Source organism: Cricetulus griseus, chromosome 2, assembly GCF_003668045.3.
Source record: "Cricetulus griseus strain 17A/GY chromosome 2, alternate assembly CriGri-PICRH-1.0, whole genome shotgun sequence".
Lineage (NCBI taxonomy): Eukaryota > Metazoa > Chordata > Mammalia > Rodentia > Cricetidae > Cricetulus > Cricetulus griseus.
Genome location: NC_048595.1, coordinates 429,927,627 through 429,944,844, shown reverse-complemented (window position 1 = coordinate 429,944,844; position 17,218 = coordinate 429,927,627).

The following is a 17,218-nucleotide window of genomic DNA, read 5'->3' as shown; positions in this document are numbered from 1 at the left end:
CTATATTAATTATATAACTGTTGGTCGATGGCTAGGGCTTCTTATTGGCTAGCTCTGTCTTAATGATTTAACCCATTTCTATTAATCTAAGTATTTCCACATGGTCTTATCTTTTCACAGAAGGGTCCAGACCTGTTATTCCTTCCTCGGCTACATGGCATCTTTTCAAGGTCTGTCTCTGCCTATCTTTCCCAGAATTCTCCTCGTCTCCTCATCCTGCTTATCTTCCTGCCTCTATTGGCCAAACAGTGTTTTATTCATCAACCAACAAGAGAAACATATATACAGAAGGACATCTCTCATCAAGGTACCAGAGCAACTGAGAAATGGACTCTGATCTAACTGGGCTTGCAGATGCCCATTTTAGCTTGTTTAGCACATGTGAAGTGATGGGAAGGAATTAAACCCCATGGTTCTTTGAAAGTTTATGTTCTCTTTCTACATAACTCATTATGTAGTTCATTTAGCAACATTGGCAGTAACCTGGAGCCTATAACCTAGCACATGCCTAAATTGTGTGATGGTCAATATCCACAATTCACCCCCAAATGCCTCAGTATGACTCTCCCACATGCAGGAGGCAGGTGGATATTCCAGGGATTCATGCTCCCTGAGAAGTGATTAAAGGATGGGCATTTCACCTTCCTCATCTTTCAGATGGGGCAGTTCTGAGGCACAGCTTACAGCATCTTCTGGTTTGGCAGTAAGATTGAACTTCAGTTGTCTACAATGACTACTTATTGAACAATGTATAGTTTGATTTTTGTTCCTTTGTAATTTCAGCTCACACCTCTATCAGAGAGCTTCCTGGTCATTCAAAATCGCAATTTAAACTCTATATCTAGGATAATCCACTAACAGACAATTTACAATTAGTACAATTTCAATAAAGTGAAAGATCAATGTCTTATTTCATTCTTAATGCATTTCTTATGGATATCCAGTGTTTTAGTCAAAGATCAGCCTGTTTCAAAACTTCAGGTTTACGTAGTATTTTTTTAATTATCCTATGGTAAAAAAAATGAGAAGGGAAGATTGAAGTGTCTTTGGTATGTTTCAGAGGCCTGATAAACCTGTTTGATGGCAGGAGCTGTCACAGTAAAGACACTGTGTGTCTCATGTCAAGGAGTGACTGCAACTTGCAAGAAAGAAATTCTCCCTCAAAATTGTCAAAAGAGATCCCAAGAAGAGTCAAATGAGAAAGAAACAAGATCAAGGTGCAGTGGATGCAGCCTGGGACAGAGAAATCTTCCCATTGCAACTCAGTACACTGGGTTTAGAGCCTTCTTTGGTTCATAAAAATTTAACCACTCTGAGGTAGTCAGCTCAGGTCTCAGATTTTTATTCTCCCTTAAAATCATATTTACTATGTTTATTTCTTTGTTTTAAATATCTTATTGTTAAATAAAATTTAACCTAGCTGATAGAAACTACCTATCTAGAGATGGCGGGGGAGGAGAGCTGGGTCCCAAAGAGGAAGAAGGAAACCTCTCCACTGCATCTTCTTGGCCACAGTCATAGTTTCATTGGTTAATAAGTGAGATTGTCCGTTACAAATGATTTAATTTCAATGAAAAACAGAAATGTGTGTGTTCTCTGGCATTTGTGAAGTATATAAATGTCAATTCTTTTTCTCCTGATATCTCTAGTCTTCCATATCTGCTCTCAAAGGATGAGCTATTTCCACACATTTGAAATGGATGAGGAGTTTAGGTTCCCTTTGTCCTCCCTTCTCTTAGCTTTCTTCTTATTTAATAGCGCCAGTTACCTTCATTTGGAATTCTATCTGTATGTAAATGAAACAAGGTATATAATTCCAGGGTGGAACTCACTTTGAGCTTTGGGCTTAGGAGTTGCTACAAAGCCTTTCTGTTTGGTGTTTCTTTGACGATTCAAATATAATATGGCTAAGACTGCCTACTCCCAACCCCCCACACTGACAGACTCCCCCCTTTTCCATAAAAGACATCGTCAAACAGTCTTTCATTATAAAAACTTTCTGCTAAGTTTCACTTCAAAAGAAAACGTTCATCTCCTTTCTCCAAATCTTCCTAAGAGCTACTGATTGTGATTGATATAAAACTAACTTTCTCAAAGTTTGTCAAGTTTTGTCAGCGTTTTTTGAAGAATGGCCCAATGGGTCAGTGTGGATAGCACTATTTTCGTACTACTACTGAAAGGTCAGTGGCTCTTCTTTTTTTCTTCTTTTGGTATTGTTAACACTTTCATGAACACCACAAAAGAATGCTGAGTAAAACTGTTAGCACCCAGTGTGCCTCAAGGCTGTGGTCTCCATCTACACTGGGAAATCATCTTTTCTCTGCTTTGCATTAACAGTCAAAAGGGGGATGGGCAAACTTCACATAAGAATATCGTAGGTGAAGCACCAAAAGGATTAATTTTTAAAAATCATAGTTCTTGAGTACATGGCTCTGTGTGTGTATGTGTGTGTGTGTGTGTGTGTGTGTGTGTGTGTGTGTGTGTGTGTTCATGGGTGGGCATGGATGTGTTCATATGTGTTTATGTGCCCATATGAGTTCATATGTGTATGTGTGCATGTGTTATATGTGTGAGTTTAGATAGGAATGTGCCAGTTTTTGTTTGTTTGTTTTTTCAGCACTCCATACACCAGGCTAGCAGCCCACACACTTCCAAGGGTTCCCTTCTCTGGATCTTCCATATGGCCGGATAATTACAGATTCATACTCTAGTATCTGGTCTGGGGATGGGAACTTAGGTCCTCGCATTTGCAAAGCAAACTTTACAAACTGAATCATCCCCTGAGACCAGGTACATGGCTTTTTATTATTGTACGTGATAAGATAAGACATACACATTAAAAAAAAAAAACTTGCACAGTTGGTTGAGTTGTGAACTGAACTTGCCAACTTTTTCATGGAATACCATTTTTGAGTGGTGAAGTGATTGACACATGAATTATGTCGGGATAGATTTAAATCAATCTGTCAGTTTAAGGAAACCGGTTGAGAGTATTTGCAGTCAGTGTTAAACTCAAACTTTCAAATAAACACTAGAATTTTGGGGAAATGTCACCCTTTCCTGTGAACTTGATAGCATCCTGGTACTTAGAAATTTTCTGGTCACATTAATGTCACATTAATGGCGACTTTAACGGATGTAATTCTCTTTGAGCATAGGCACTGAACTATGCAACATCTGGGGAGCCACATTTTTGCGGTGAGCCAGTACTTTCTAGATGACCAGAAAATGATGGCGCAAACCATTTTGGTAAAAGATCCACTTACCCTTCAAGATACACACATGCAGGATGAAAGACTGGTATGTCCTAAGATTCCAATTCTCAGCCAACCTTTAAAGAAGCAATAGGATATATGGATATGAAAGATTACCTTCTTACCTTTGACTCAGAAGTAAAGAAGTTCTCAATGAATGATAGGAGTATGTAGACACATACATAGAAGCTGCATAAATACACACAGAGGCATCCAGACATGCACATACATACACAAAGACATGCGTACATACACACATAGAGGCGGACTCACATACATATTCACAAACACACAGAAGCATGCACACATACACGCAGAGAGACACTTACACATTCATAGTCACATACATGTCTTCGGAGGAGATAGCCAAATGTTGGGGAATTTGATAATATAAACAATGTCATTTATACATTGCAACCACTATAATGCATCGATTTAACTATGAGTCTTGGTTCCATAGTGAAGCAATCAAATAAGTTGCTTAGCATCAAAACCAAAGAAGGAACGGAGATCTCTGCAGTAGAACAGCAGGACAGAGGGGCAGATAGAATCTGAGAGACAGGGCAGAGTGTGTGCCTCATAAGAGTCAGGGTCTGAGTTCAGAGTCCCAGAGCCCACTGTAAAGCCAAGCAGTGATGTGTGCTTATGATTCCTGCATCCCTGTTGCAGGATGGAAAGCTGAGATGGGAGAATCTATCACTGAAAGCTGAAGGGCCAGCCAGCCTGGCAGTTAACCCAGTGGTTAACAAGACGCCCTTCATTAAACAAGGTACAAGGAAAGCACTGATACTTGAGGTTATTCTCCAACCTTTAGACATGTACCATGGCGTACATGTATATCACACACACACACACACACACACACACACACACACACACACACACAGAGAGAGAGAGAGAGAGAGAGAGAGAGAGAGAGAGAGAGAGAGTTACTAAAACTAATGAGTGAAGATTCAAGGAAAAAATCCAACTGGCAGGCACCTTATGGTGCCAAATGATCACCTTAGAAACAGCACCAAGCCCAACACCATTTGTACTCTGATATGACATAGGGTGACACAAAAGTACCTGCTTTCTGGCTCCGTAGCTTGGATGCTTGGCTGAATCCACTCATGCAAGAACATCTGGCGAATCCAAGTGGAAAGGAAGTTCACAATCTAAATGTTCCTTTACCACTTAAAAATGTCATGTTTAAGAATGGCAACCAGTGTGCCCAGGTGACTGGAAAGACATGTACAACAAATGTGTTAGGCCAACCTAACACATTGGGAAAAAAATTAAAGAAATAAATGTAAACTATGAATGGTGAATTAGAAAATGCTACAGGATCAGTGTTAATTTTTGGTAATTGTACTTGTGATAATTTCTTATCCTTAGGAAATATTAAGGTATTTATAGGTATGAGGGCATAATACTTTCTATTCATGTCTACATAAAATTGTTCATACATATGTAAACAAGAAAAGGAGGTGGGAAACAAGATGAAAAAAGAAGATATGCTTACAGTGAACAATTGGTAAATAGGGTTAATGTGTGCATAATAATTCTTTTGCTATTATTATAAAAATAAAAATTGCTATTAATGTAAAAGTACACTGGTATGTTTTAAAGTTCTAAAATAGAGAAAAATTTCATGCAGAATAGATATATCCCTTTAATTTAAAAAGCAGCCAGAATCCTGGTTTTGACTAGGAAATGACTTTTCTAAGTTCAATGTCCATCTGCAAATTGTTGGATCTCTTACGTGCATTAGTAAACAATGAAAGTTCAGGCAAGCTGCTTTTAGCAAACATGCTGACATGTCTAAACATTTCAAGAATTTGTATTTGGAGAAAATCAGCCTCATATATAATTTATTTTATGAGACTTTTTGAAGTATTGATAGTCTTTTGTATTAAGTCACTTTGATGAACAAAAGTGGCATTGTGTTACTTTTGTCAGAGTCTTTGTCTCCTCACATCTTTCTCAAATATTCCCCCTGGTGCAGGGAGAGTTGCATTACCCTGATGTCTGGCCACAGAATGAGATCAAGAGCAGTTGGTTACTGCAATAGTTCTTGTTATTGTTGGAATGTTGAGATGAGGCAGGTAAAGTACCCTCTACATCCATTAAAGTCCAGACACATCAAATTTAAGAGCTAGAAGTTCAAATTGGAATCTGACACTTTTAAACATAAGGGATGAAACTGAGATACAAATATCATGGCAAGAATAGTAATAAATGTACTTTTGCTTTTAAGAAGTGGAGACTGAAAAAAAGTAAAGTGGAATATTGGACACTTTGGCAACATTCATACTTTACAGAAATAAAAAATATTTGGAGAAATAATTAACAGACTGATTTTTGTTTCTAGAATTTTTGTTTCTAACATACTGCTGTTTGTTTCTAGAATGAAATATTTTAATTTTCTCTTTTTTATTTTTCTGTTTATAAATTTTCACTGAAATTATATAGAATATTAGAAGTTAACTACTATGTGGTGTTTGCTATTTAACAGTGCTTTATCAGAACTCAAGTCATTTAATTTCTAAGGATTTTTAAAAAATGCTAGAAACTGTGAAATTCACCAGGGTATAAGTGGTTGTATAAGCCAGGATTCTCCAGGGAAACCACCATTTCACAAATGCACCCACACAAGCACAAGTGTGCATTCGCACAGATATAACACACTTACTTAGAAACATAATTTATCCCGAGAAACTGGTGGCTGTGGTTATGGATACGGACAACTCCTGTGACCCTCTAGATACCTGCAAACTGGAGATGCAAGTAGGCACGTGGTGAACATCCAGGCACTGTCAGAAGACCACTGTCCCAACTCAAACAGATGGTCATCGAAGCAGCAGCTCTCTCCTCAACCTGCCTTTGATTTTCTTGAGTCTCTGCATGGATTAGCTGTTTGGCACAGTTAAGTCAACACACGGACTTAAATACTACCGTGGCTGTAGTGTGTTCTCTGTGTGAGTTAATGTAATACAGCTGACGTCATGCTACTGGGGCAAAGACTTGAGCTCTTTCCAATGGGCCTCTGGTGTACGTCCAAATACATAAATGCAATGGTGTAGAATTGCTGTGATCTGATGATATGGTTTGAATGTGAAGTGTCCCCCTCCCCAACCCTGCTACCAGCTCTTATGTTTGAATAATTGGTCCACAATTGATGGTATTTTCTGAGACTCTGTGGAACATTTGGTAGGTGGAGCCTAGCCTAAGAGGTGGGTCACTGAGAATCGGTCTTGTGGTTCAGATTCCTTAGTTCTGATTCCAGAAAAACTCTGTCCCCATCTTGATCCCCTGAAATATAAAGAGGCAGTTGCCTCTCACTCCCACCACCACAGAGGCACCAACAGCTAAGTCTTCCAAGCCAGGATGGACTGAACTCCCACAGGCTGTAAGCCATAATAAACCTGCCTCAAGTGGCTTCTTGCCAGATATTTTGTCACAGTGAGGAAAAAAGCATAACTAATACCTCTGGGACATACATCTTATGTCACGTTTCCTAAATGGTTGTGGCCATTAATACGCAGTGACTCAGTGACAGTGTATGAGTCCTTCACATTTTTGTTTGTTTGTTTTGTTTTTGTTTTTGTTTCTGGGAGACAGCATTTCTCTGTGTTGCCCTGGCTGTCCTAGAACTTGCTTTGCAGACCAGGCTGGCCTCGAACTCACAGAGATTTGCTGCTTCTGCTGGGATTAAAGGCATGTAACATTATGGCTGAGTCACGTTTGTATCAATAAGAGACATTATTGGTCTAATCTAGTAGGAAAGAATAAGTTCAGGCAGACAAAAGCTCTTCCTAAGATCAACTCAAATATGTCTAAAATAAAACATTTCCCTAGAGCTGAGGGAAAGCTGCTAAAACAGCACGAACTAGAAAGGCCAAGATTCTTGAGAGAAGAGAAGTGAGTAAATGTGGGGTTTTCATTTCTAGTAAAGTTTTTTTCCCCCTAGGAGGATGTGTAGATTCTTGGTGTGGGCACCAGGCCAAGAATCCTGGATCTGCTTCGGGGAAAGGCTGAGAAGATGTAAGTGAGAGACTTTTCACAGTTTTGTAACACCAGAAAAACAAAAGTGAGGATGTAAAGGCTCCAACACAAGCTGATGTTATCTATCAACTCATCTTCCAAACTCTGAGAGTGCAGAATAGGCAAGAGGGAAGCTGATGAAAACATCTAGAAGAGAAATTCCTCAATTCCACACTGTTGGATTGACTGCGATTAGAGAGCAGGACACATCAGGCACGTGGACCCTTGTGAGCTGCACTGGCCTCAATTCCAGAGTTTTGTTCCAAGAAGGGGAAGGACCAGAGACACATGGGACCTCTACTTTGCAAAAGCGGCTTCAACTCTGCATGACTGGAGAAAAGCTACACTTTCCTTTTTTTTTTTTTTTTGTCTCAGAAAAGAACTCAGTCTAAATAAGAGAATGTCAGGGTTAAGGAGATGGCTCAGGTAAGGTACAAGCAAGAAGAAGACAGAGATCGAATTCCCTAAACACATGTAACTGTTGAATGCCTGTTGGATGCCTCCAATGCCCACCAGATGCTTCGGCCCTTCTCAGCCCCAAATAAACACACAAAGACACTATATTAATTATTAAACTGTTGGCTGATGGCTAGAGCTTCTTTCTGGCTAGTTCTGTCTTAATCATTAAGCCAGAACTATTGATCTATGCATTTCTACATGACCTTATCTTACTGCAGAACACCACCTGGCATGTCCTATCCTCCCAGTTTCCACATGGTGACTTCTTTCAGTGCTTCTCTGTCTACCTTTCCCAGAATTCTCCTCGTCTCCTAGCCCCACCTATCTTCCTGCTTTATTACACAACTGTGTTTTATTTATCAATCAATAAGAGAAACATATATACAGAAGGACATCCCCCATTAGAGGAATGAGAGAAATCCATAGGAAAGTATTATCAAGGCTAGCTGGAGGGGCAAACTCGGATGTACTTGAGAGACCCTCCTCAAAGAGACCCTTCTACCTTTAGAAGACCACCTATATCAACCAGGTCTCTATATACATGTGTACACACCTACATTCAAACCCACCTACACATGTGTGGATATGTGTACATGTACTCATAGGAAAAGAGAAAAGATCATCTCCTATGGATGTGAGCTAAAATCCTTATCTGCTAACCTCAAGATCTGTGTCACTATAGCTTTTTCTTCCTAAAATTTCTTCTCTTCTCTATAATCTCCCATCCTTTGTAGAACTCAGTGGTTTCACTGGAAGATTAAGTATCAGCCTCCAATCTATTGCAATTTGCACTTACTATTTTCCTTCAAGTCATTAACTAAAGGTCTATGTGTAAAAACTATCAGTATCTAGTTGGCTCTTACCTCTCTCATCTTTAGAATCTGGTGCCTGTGTAAGGCTACCCGTAGCACTCCTCCCTGTGGGTAAGGTTCGCCCCTTCCTGCTCTCAAGTAGTTCACCTTCAGACAGCTTGCTGTCACTTTAAGTCTTGGCCTACTTCTGTTTTCCCTCTAGTCCTAGAGTGCTGCTTTGCCAAGGGTCCAGACAGACTAGAAAGACTGGAGTGCTTACAAATGACCTCTTTCTCCTTGGCAGTGCTGAATTCCGATTTTTGTTTACTCGGTGTTGTGAGATTGCCAGATCTCACTTCTCCTTTCAGCTGTGCTTTACTGAGCTTCTTAACCTCTGACATTGCTCAATGAAGAGTTGGCCCATGCCTAAGGCAGAGCACCAGGGAGAGCCAGGCTTCCTTCTCTGTGCCTCTTTATTTTCAGTGATCTTGGTCTCTCAAGTCCTTGATTCCTTGTTGGCCTGAACTCCAGTTCTCATCTGCATAGTCCCATGACAGTGCCAAAACTGTTGGCTCCCCTGCCCTCTGGCAGCCCCCTTCTCCCTGGCTTTGCAAACTCTCAATCAGACAAAAACAAACAAAATCCCTAAGAGGAAAGAAAGACAGAGGAGCTGTTGAGTTAATTGTGGCAATGGAGCTTTTTCTGGAGGATAGTAACTCTCAAATGTGGTTAACCTGTGCCACCTCCCACTGTCTTCATGGAAATATATTTGTATGTATTTTCTCTGTTCCAGAGAATTCTTGGTGCTACTTTTGTTCTCATATGAGCATGCCAATCATAGCCCAGAATGGAAATTGTTCCACATTTATGAGACACTAATCCTGAGCTAAAAGTCATTGTCTCCATTTTACAAGTGAGTTAAGAGACCATCATGTCTAACATGAAGACAGGAAGCTGACAGGAGGCCACATGGTTATCAAATGGTTGGTAGCAAGTCATGAGTTCTGATTTCAAGTTCAGGACTCTTTACCACATCGTGTGACTCCAGATTGTTCAGGAACTGTCATTTGGCCAGTGAGTAAATAAATTGCCTGAGAAGTTCATAAAAGAAAACTATACTATGGATGATTCTTCTAGAATAAACATGCATATGTATCTATTTAGATATATACACATGTATTGATAGGTTATATTGCTAGATCAATGTCTCTTCTGGTTTGGCCCTTACATTGAAGTAAATAACTAAATAACTATAGAATGAATATATTCCCATTATTGCCAATTGATTTAGTCTTCACATTAATTTGAACATTTTCAAAAGCAGCTCATTTTCATAACACTCTAATATTTGGAAATATTTATGTATGTGTACACATATTTTATGAGCAGCCTTATTTCTAATTAATTTCAACATGTTTTAAAATTTTAAATAACAAAAGATGTAACATTTATGATCATTTATTAGGTCACAAATATATGGCTCACAGTAGGCTTTAAGGGGTTATTATATTATTCTTTTCATTACATAATGAAAGGGACAAAGTTTAGAGATATTGTAAAAACTCACCTAAGATTGTACACACAATATAAATATAGATCTAAACCTCACGCTAAAGTCAGAGCTCATGTAATTAAATATCATGTAGCACTCCCTTTCTATTTCTTTCTCTTCCTACTGCTATTGGTGGAAGGGAACATGTCAATGGTTGCTGGCATAGATACACAAAAGTCAGGGGAACTTTCAACCTCGTTGATAAGAAAGAACACAGACATGAGAAACACACTATTGCATAATGCCCTTATTGCTTGAATGACACAGAAAAAAGACCCAGGAACCCAGGGAACAGTGAAAGTGCTTCGTCCCTGTTGCTGCTGATGACAATATAGAGAAAGACTCCTCATACATGTGTCAAAAGGCCAAACCTAGATCTTGCTTGACAAGGGACAAAGGGTCCAAGACACAGAACTTCAGAGGCAAGAATGTACATGGAGTGTCCAGGCAGCAAAAGTATCATTTCTGGTTTACCTTTAATAGGTTTAGTATTGCTGGACATTTCTACACAGTTTTATTTGTTCATTTTAAAAAGAAATACAACACAGAGTTGTTTTGACAGAGCCTTGTAAATAGAACAATGAAAGAACACGCTTCTACTCAGTAATGTTCACCTCACTGGTCTTTATCATTTCTTGTCTAGTGCTTTGTGTAAGTCTTCCATAATTCTAATAAATGTCACTTCCCTTGGAACCAAGAAGGCCTTGACACAGTCTCAGCAGCATCTGTGAATATGGTTTACATATCCTATCTGCTCATCCACGAGTGTTTTGGTAGAGTAAGTTACAATCCAGGTACAGGAAGAAAAAGAATAAAGTCTAACAAGAGGCTCAATGTACATACCATGATGAAATTGCTCGTGATGTTGGGCATCTCATCTACAAGCTCTGTAGCCATCAGACCAGAGCACCAGCTTTTATCAGTGACTACAGAGTCTCTGTCTCTTCCCACTTCTGACCCAAGACCATCCCCAGAAAGCCAAATGCACCCCCAAATCCAATCCCTTGAGACTCTAGCATTCCTCCAGAGAGCTCCCATCCAGTTTCCTGGGTGGATAGTCCCCATTCAGAAGCTAATAGTATTTTTCTCTGTGTGGTTGGTGATCTGGGTGTTCCTGTGACAAAGTAAAAAAGATGTGAAGAGGAAGGATTTATTTGGGCTCTTAGGTTTAGAGGTCTCAGTCTATGGTGGTTTGAATGAGAACAACCCTCATAGACTTCCACATTTGAATGATTAGTACCAAGTTCATGGATATTTGGGAAGGATTAGAAAGTACAGCTTTGTTGGAGGAGGTGTGGCATCAGGAATGGTCTTGGAAGCTTCAAAAGCCCATGTTATTCCCAATTAACTCTCTCTGCCTTTCTCTGTCTCTGCCTCATGATTGTGGCTCAGATGCAAGTGGTTATCTACTGCTCCAGCACCATGTCATTCTACCTGTCTGCCTGCTCCCATGCTTCCTGCCATGATGGTCTTGAACTCTAACCCTCAGGAAATGTGAGTGCCCTAATTCAATGCTTTCTTTTATAAGTCTCCTTGGTCATGGTATTCTATCATGGCAATAGAAAAGTAGTTAAGACACAGTCTATGTAACTTGGTTCTGTTGTACTGGGCCTGTGGTAGAACAGCATGTCACAAAGTGAATTTGTTCACCTCATGATAGAGTGTGGGGGAAGGTTTGGTCTCTCAATATCCCTTTCAAGAACACACACTCAAAGGCCTAGCTTTCTTCAACCAGGCTCTATCTCTTAAAGTCCTATCCCTTTCCAATCCTGCTACAGGCTAGAGACCAAGCCTTGAGTACACAAGCATGTAAGGCACATCTGAGATCTAAATCAAATCATGCTTCTTTTATTTCCTTCTGATAGCCCTTAAGTGTCAATCAAACACAAAGAGTTATGACTGATTCTCTGGCCGCATTAACAGTCTAGGCAAATGGGCTATTAGTTCTCCTTTGGTATCTCTCTGTACATGCTAGTTAGTGAAGGGCAAGCAAAAACTGTCATTCTGGTTACTGTCATTCTAGGTACTGTCCCAGGAAGTGTGACAAGAAAGGAGTCAGGTAGTCACTGCCCTCACAGGGATTATAAGTGACAAGGACAGGTGATCTGACAATTAAAAAGCCTGGAAAAAGTAGAATAAATAAAATAGCACAAGATAATTTCAAACTGTGGTTACTAAAAATAAGGATGCTTCACCTACGAGCTAGTAGTCTTAGGTGGATGGGAATAATTTCTCTGGGATGCACTTGAAGTTGCAACTTGAAAGGTAAGGGAGAACTAGCTAAACCACTGAAGACCTGCCCTATATACTGTAGCCAACATTCAGGGTATCTGTCCATCAGCCGCCAGCAGATGAAGACTTAAAGCAAATGTGGTATATATACAAAACAAGACAACATTATACCTTAAAAATGATGAAATTTTGCAGCAAAGAGATGGAATGGGAGAACATAAACTCCAAATGATCTCACTTTGATATGGAAGCTGAAACACTTGATACCATAGAGGAATAGAATAAAATAGTGGTTACTAGAGGCTGGGGAGGGGAGGGAGAAGCATGGAGGAAAGGGGGAAGACAGAATAACACTGGTCTACAGGAGGAGGAAGGTCTAGGCTCTTCAGCTTAGGTGGCTGCTACAGTTTACAGAAACCTGTGCCATATAAAGTCTGTCTACCAGAGGAATCTGAGGCTTCATTACAGAGAGAAATGATAAATGTTAAACATCTAGGAAATATAATTATCTTGGCATTACCATCATATATTAAATATGTATATTGAATTATCATGGGATACTCCATGCACATGAACAATTGTTATGTATCCTTGGAACAAATTTTTCCCCCAGTTTTGATACTTACATCATTTTATTTGTGTGTGTGTGTGTGTGTGGCACAGCACACATATGGAAGCTAGAGGACAATATCTAGGAGCTTCTTTTACTGCCATATGGGACCTGGAGTTGCCTTCAGATCATCAGGCCTGGTGGCAAAAGATGAGCCAGACTATTTTTCAAGAGAGAAAAAAGAAAAGAGCAGGTTAGGAGGTGCGGGACTGGTCAGGGTAGAACCCAACTGTGAGTCGGGCTTCAGGTATGAGAAAGCATCCAAAGCCACCATCTTTCTGTTTCACAGATGGGAAAAGTGAGGCCCCATATGATTGAGCTGCCCGGAGTTCTGTAGTTTGAGACTGGCAGTAAAAGGTGTCTGCTCCAGCTCACCCTCTCTCTCTACAGCTACCCTCGGGGCTCTGAGGTGAACTGGCCAGGGCATAGACTACTAAGTGGGGTCTCATTATGGAGGAGGTGCCTTAATAGCTAGTAGGGAGTGGGGAGGAACACTGTGAGCCTGAGGGAGGGAAGAGCAAGGGCTTTTAAAATAGTGGAAGCCAGTGATGAAAGACAGATAAGGGGTACCAGAGGCAAGCATCTCCACAACATTGCCTTCAGGCAGCTTCCAATGAATGTGTACAAAAAGAGAAAAAAATATAACATTTCTGAAGACCTAAGTCTAAACTTGCATGGTGGAAAGATTGGATTGAAGCATTTTAGATTTGACAAGTCTAAAATACAGAAAAAATGTAAAAAGCAGGGTTTTTTTTTGTTTTTTGTTTTTTGTTATTTTTGGAAGAATGAGGAAGCAATAAGAAAGAGTTGTGGGCATTTCTTAATAGATTAAATTAAATCGAAAACCTGTATCAGGCTATCTATTCCTGTTGTCATTATTAAATATGAACAAGATTATTGTAATGCCATTTCATAAAGGTAAGATGTCTTGAGTTTTTTGCCTCAAGTTACAGCAATGTGAGGCAGAAAAAGCCTGTGTGGGTCCCAGAGCCTGTAGGAAGGATGGCATCACAGAAGGGCTGCGCCATTTTGAGAAAAGGATTGTCCCTCAGACACCTGCCAACTGGCCTTTTGGGAACATTGCTGACATTAGAGATATTTGGGGATGTTAGTGTGCTGAGAAGATGCTTTGAAGCTAGAAACCAATGGGTTTCTTGGGACACTGGTAGGTTCCCGGGATAGCACAGGCTCCGAAGCTCTATACTGAAAGCAGCTGGCAAATGCCACTTAGGGAATATGATATTTTTAGGTTTTCTAAGGTGGTTTGGGAAGCTTCTATTCATATCATTTTATTTACCTTTCTTCTTTTCCTTCCCTTCTGTCTGAAGTTAAAAAAATAACATATCACTGGCAGGTGGGTACACACACACACACACACACACACAAAAGCATACCTGTATAGTATGCATTTATTTGTTATCCAGTAAAACCCTGCTGCTACTGTGTACTGTCCCACAAAGCAGGCACTGTCACTAGCCCAGTGCCATCCCTGACCTTCAAATGCACTGATGCAATTCATTCAAACTCCCCAGGCCTGAGACTCATGCCAAGATGACCATACCATTCAGGCTACACTGAGGACCCCGACAGTGATGACACAACTGTTTAAAACTGGCCGGCTTTTCTGCTGCTGATGTTGTTGCTTTGCTCATCTTCTTTGAGAGTTCAGGGATTTACTGATTTGGGATTTCAGTGACTGTGTTAACTGACACACAATGGGATCTGTCATCACATCCACCTGCTCGAGCATCTCACGGAGCAGAAGGAATGTTTCTCTCACCCCCTTCCTCCCGTTGGAGGGGATATACCCCAACCAACACCCATGACCCCCCAAAGTGTCCTCTGATGCTGTTGAGGAGTTTTGGAGACAAGCTTAAGTGTCCGATCACCCCACTGGTAAAGAATATATACAAGAGGGACATTTTCCCAGCGTGTTGTCACATGGGTCAGAGTGGTCTGTCAAATGCTTGAAGTGTGGGTGTGGAGGACAAGGCAACAAGAGGGGATGAGAGGCCCACTATGACTCTGCATGGAGCACAGTGGCTTTTCTGGATTTGCTATGTCTTGTTGCACACACAGGAAGGGAGAAATGACATGGTGACAGCCTCATGCATCCTAGTTGTCATATGCAAGGCTGTTTGCCAGCTGTTTCCCTATAATCAAGTTCCATGGCCTTCACCAGGGACAGTATGACCTTTCGTCAGAGTTCACTACTGAGAACAAATGAGTTCAAGAAAAGGACCAAAAGAACTCCAGTGTTTCAGGGCTCTTCTTACAGGGAGCCAGATGTCTCACCAGTAAGTGTGCTGGTTGCCACAGTTGAATAGCTCCCCAAGGCCAGTATATGTCCCATTTCCTAAAGGTTAAACATTTTGATCAAGTTCAAAAAGTTCAATACTGCCCTCACATACGGCTACTCATATAAACAATCCTAAATAAATTTGTGGGCCTCACACACATGAAGGGACACGAATATAGAAGGGGACTAGTTGAGAAAGAGAACTTGAGTGGGAGGGAGTCAAGAAAGGGTGATAGTGGAGGAGCCAAAGACTTTATACACATATATGAAAATGTTGTCGCATGCATATGCATATGTGAAACTGTCTTTCTATCGTTCTGTATAATTACCACGTGCTATCAAAACAATCAACAGCATCTTTGCATGTGTGGAACAAAGCTGGACAGAATTCATCATTGAAAAGATTCCAAGTTGTAAGCTTCATAACATCTTTTCGAACCGTGCAGAAAACAGATCTAGTAGTTTCATTGTTTTCCTTGAGAATACATGAGTAACTATTCTTACTGCAGTGACAGGGCCACATCCACACAGGACCGCAGGACTCAGCAGCACACGTCCCTCCAGAGTTTAGATCCCTGACTCCCTCGTCAGTGAACTTTGGGTCTTAGCACAGTCAGGATGTAGACATCCACTATTTCATCTGCCCAGGATCTTCTCTTCCTTAGGTAACCAAAGCTATTCTTTTCATTTTTATAAATGCTCCTGCCCCAGCTTCCTTGAGTATTGAGGGATGCCAAGTATTGGTCTCATGAGTCGCTAGTAACAGTATCTCAGACCGCAGGAAGTGGCTGTTCCTTTGGGGCAGGCATGTGTTGCAAGTAAGACTCAAGTAGGCAAGCATGCAAGACAGTTTAACTTGCCCACCCCTATTTGGGTGTGGATTATCCCCCCCACCCCCACCCCTGAATAACACTGTACTTGGCAACCTAGTTCTTTTTTTTTAACTGCACCTACACACACACACCCTCTAGAAGCAATGCACCCAGGGACCTTAGAAACCTTTTGAGCCCTCACCAGTAACTAACTCCTCCTACTCCAATCTCTGAACAATGGTAAGTCTCTCCCCCACCCCCGTCACAAGAAAATTCAGACACCTGTATTTAAATGTATTCCAATGTATCCAAGTGTGAAGAACAGAAGGGTTGTTCTGGCCTGCATTTGTTTTGTGACCACAGGTAGTGAGGGCAAAAGTGTGTCCTCTACTAACCCCTTATGGAGAATCCCCTATTTACCATCTCATGCCTATGTATAATTGGGAAAGCATAAGATCAAAATCAGATGCATTATGGGAAGGGACATACACAGTAGGAAAAGTGAATACACGATGTAATCTATCAGTCAAAACAGGGAATCCCTCAAGTTACCCCACTAAGTAACCACTTCTTCCCTAGAGCCCCTTAGAAGGAAGCCCTGAGTATTGTGCCCATAGAACACCCTCCTTCACATGGCCTGCTGTCAGTCTTGGCTATGTATCTCCCTGCAACCTGCACTTTTGCTTTGCTCCCCAAAAATATTCCTGCTTCCTCTGAAATCTATGTGAGCCCTCTTTCAATTCTTGGGGTCAAAGGTCATGAACCTGGAAATACCAGTTTAGACCCTTCCTACCAGAGACAAGGCTATTCAGTAGCTTCTGATGAAAACATTTAGGATGATAAAATGGAGAGGATTTTCCTTTCTGACACGTGCAATGGAGGAATTTATGAGCATTTTTTTCTACCACATGGGAAAAAAACCAATTTTTAATGAAAAAGCCAATCCATAGGAAGGGTGCTAATAAAGAAAGAGAAGGTGGGAAGACAGAGGGAGGGGAAAGGAGGAAGAGGCAGAGAAACACTTTTGCAATAGCATGCTTTGTACTCCTGAATTTAATCAAATGTGAAGGTTACCTGTCTGCTTTCCTGTTTATCATACTGTCAATTATCTATCTATCTATCTATCTATCTATCTATCTATCTACCTACCTACCTATCTATCTATCCATCTATCCATCTTTCA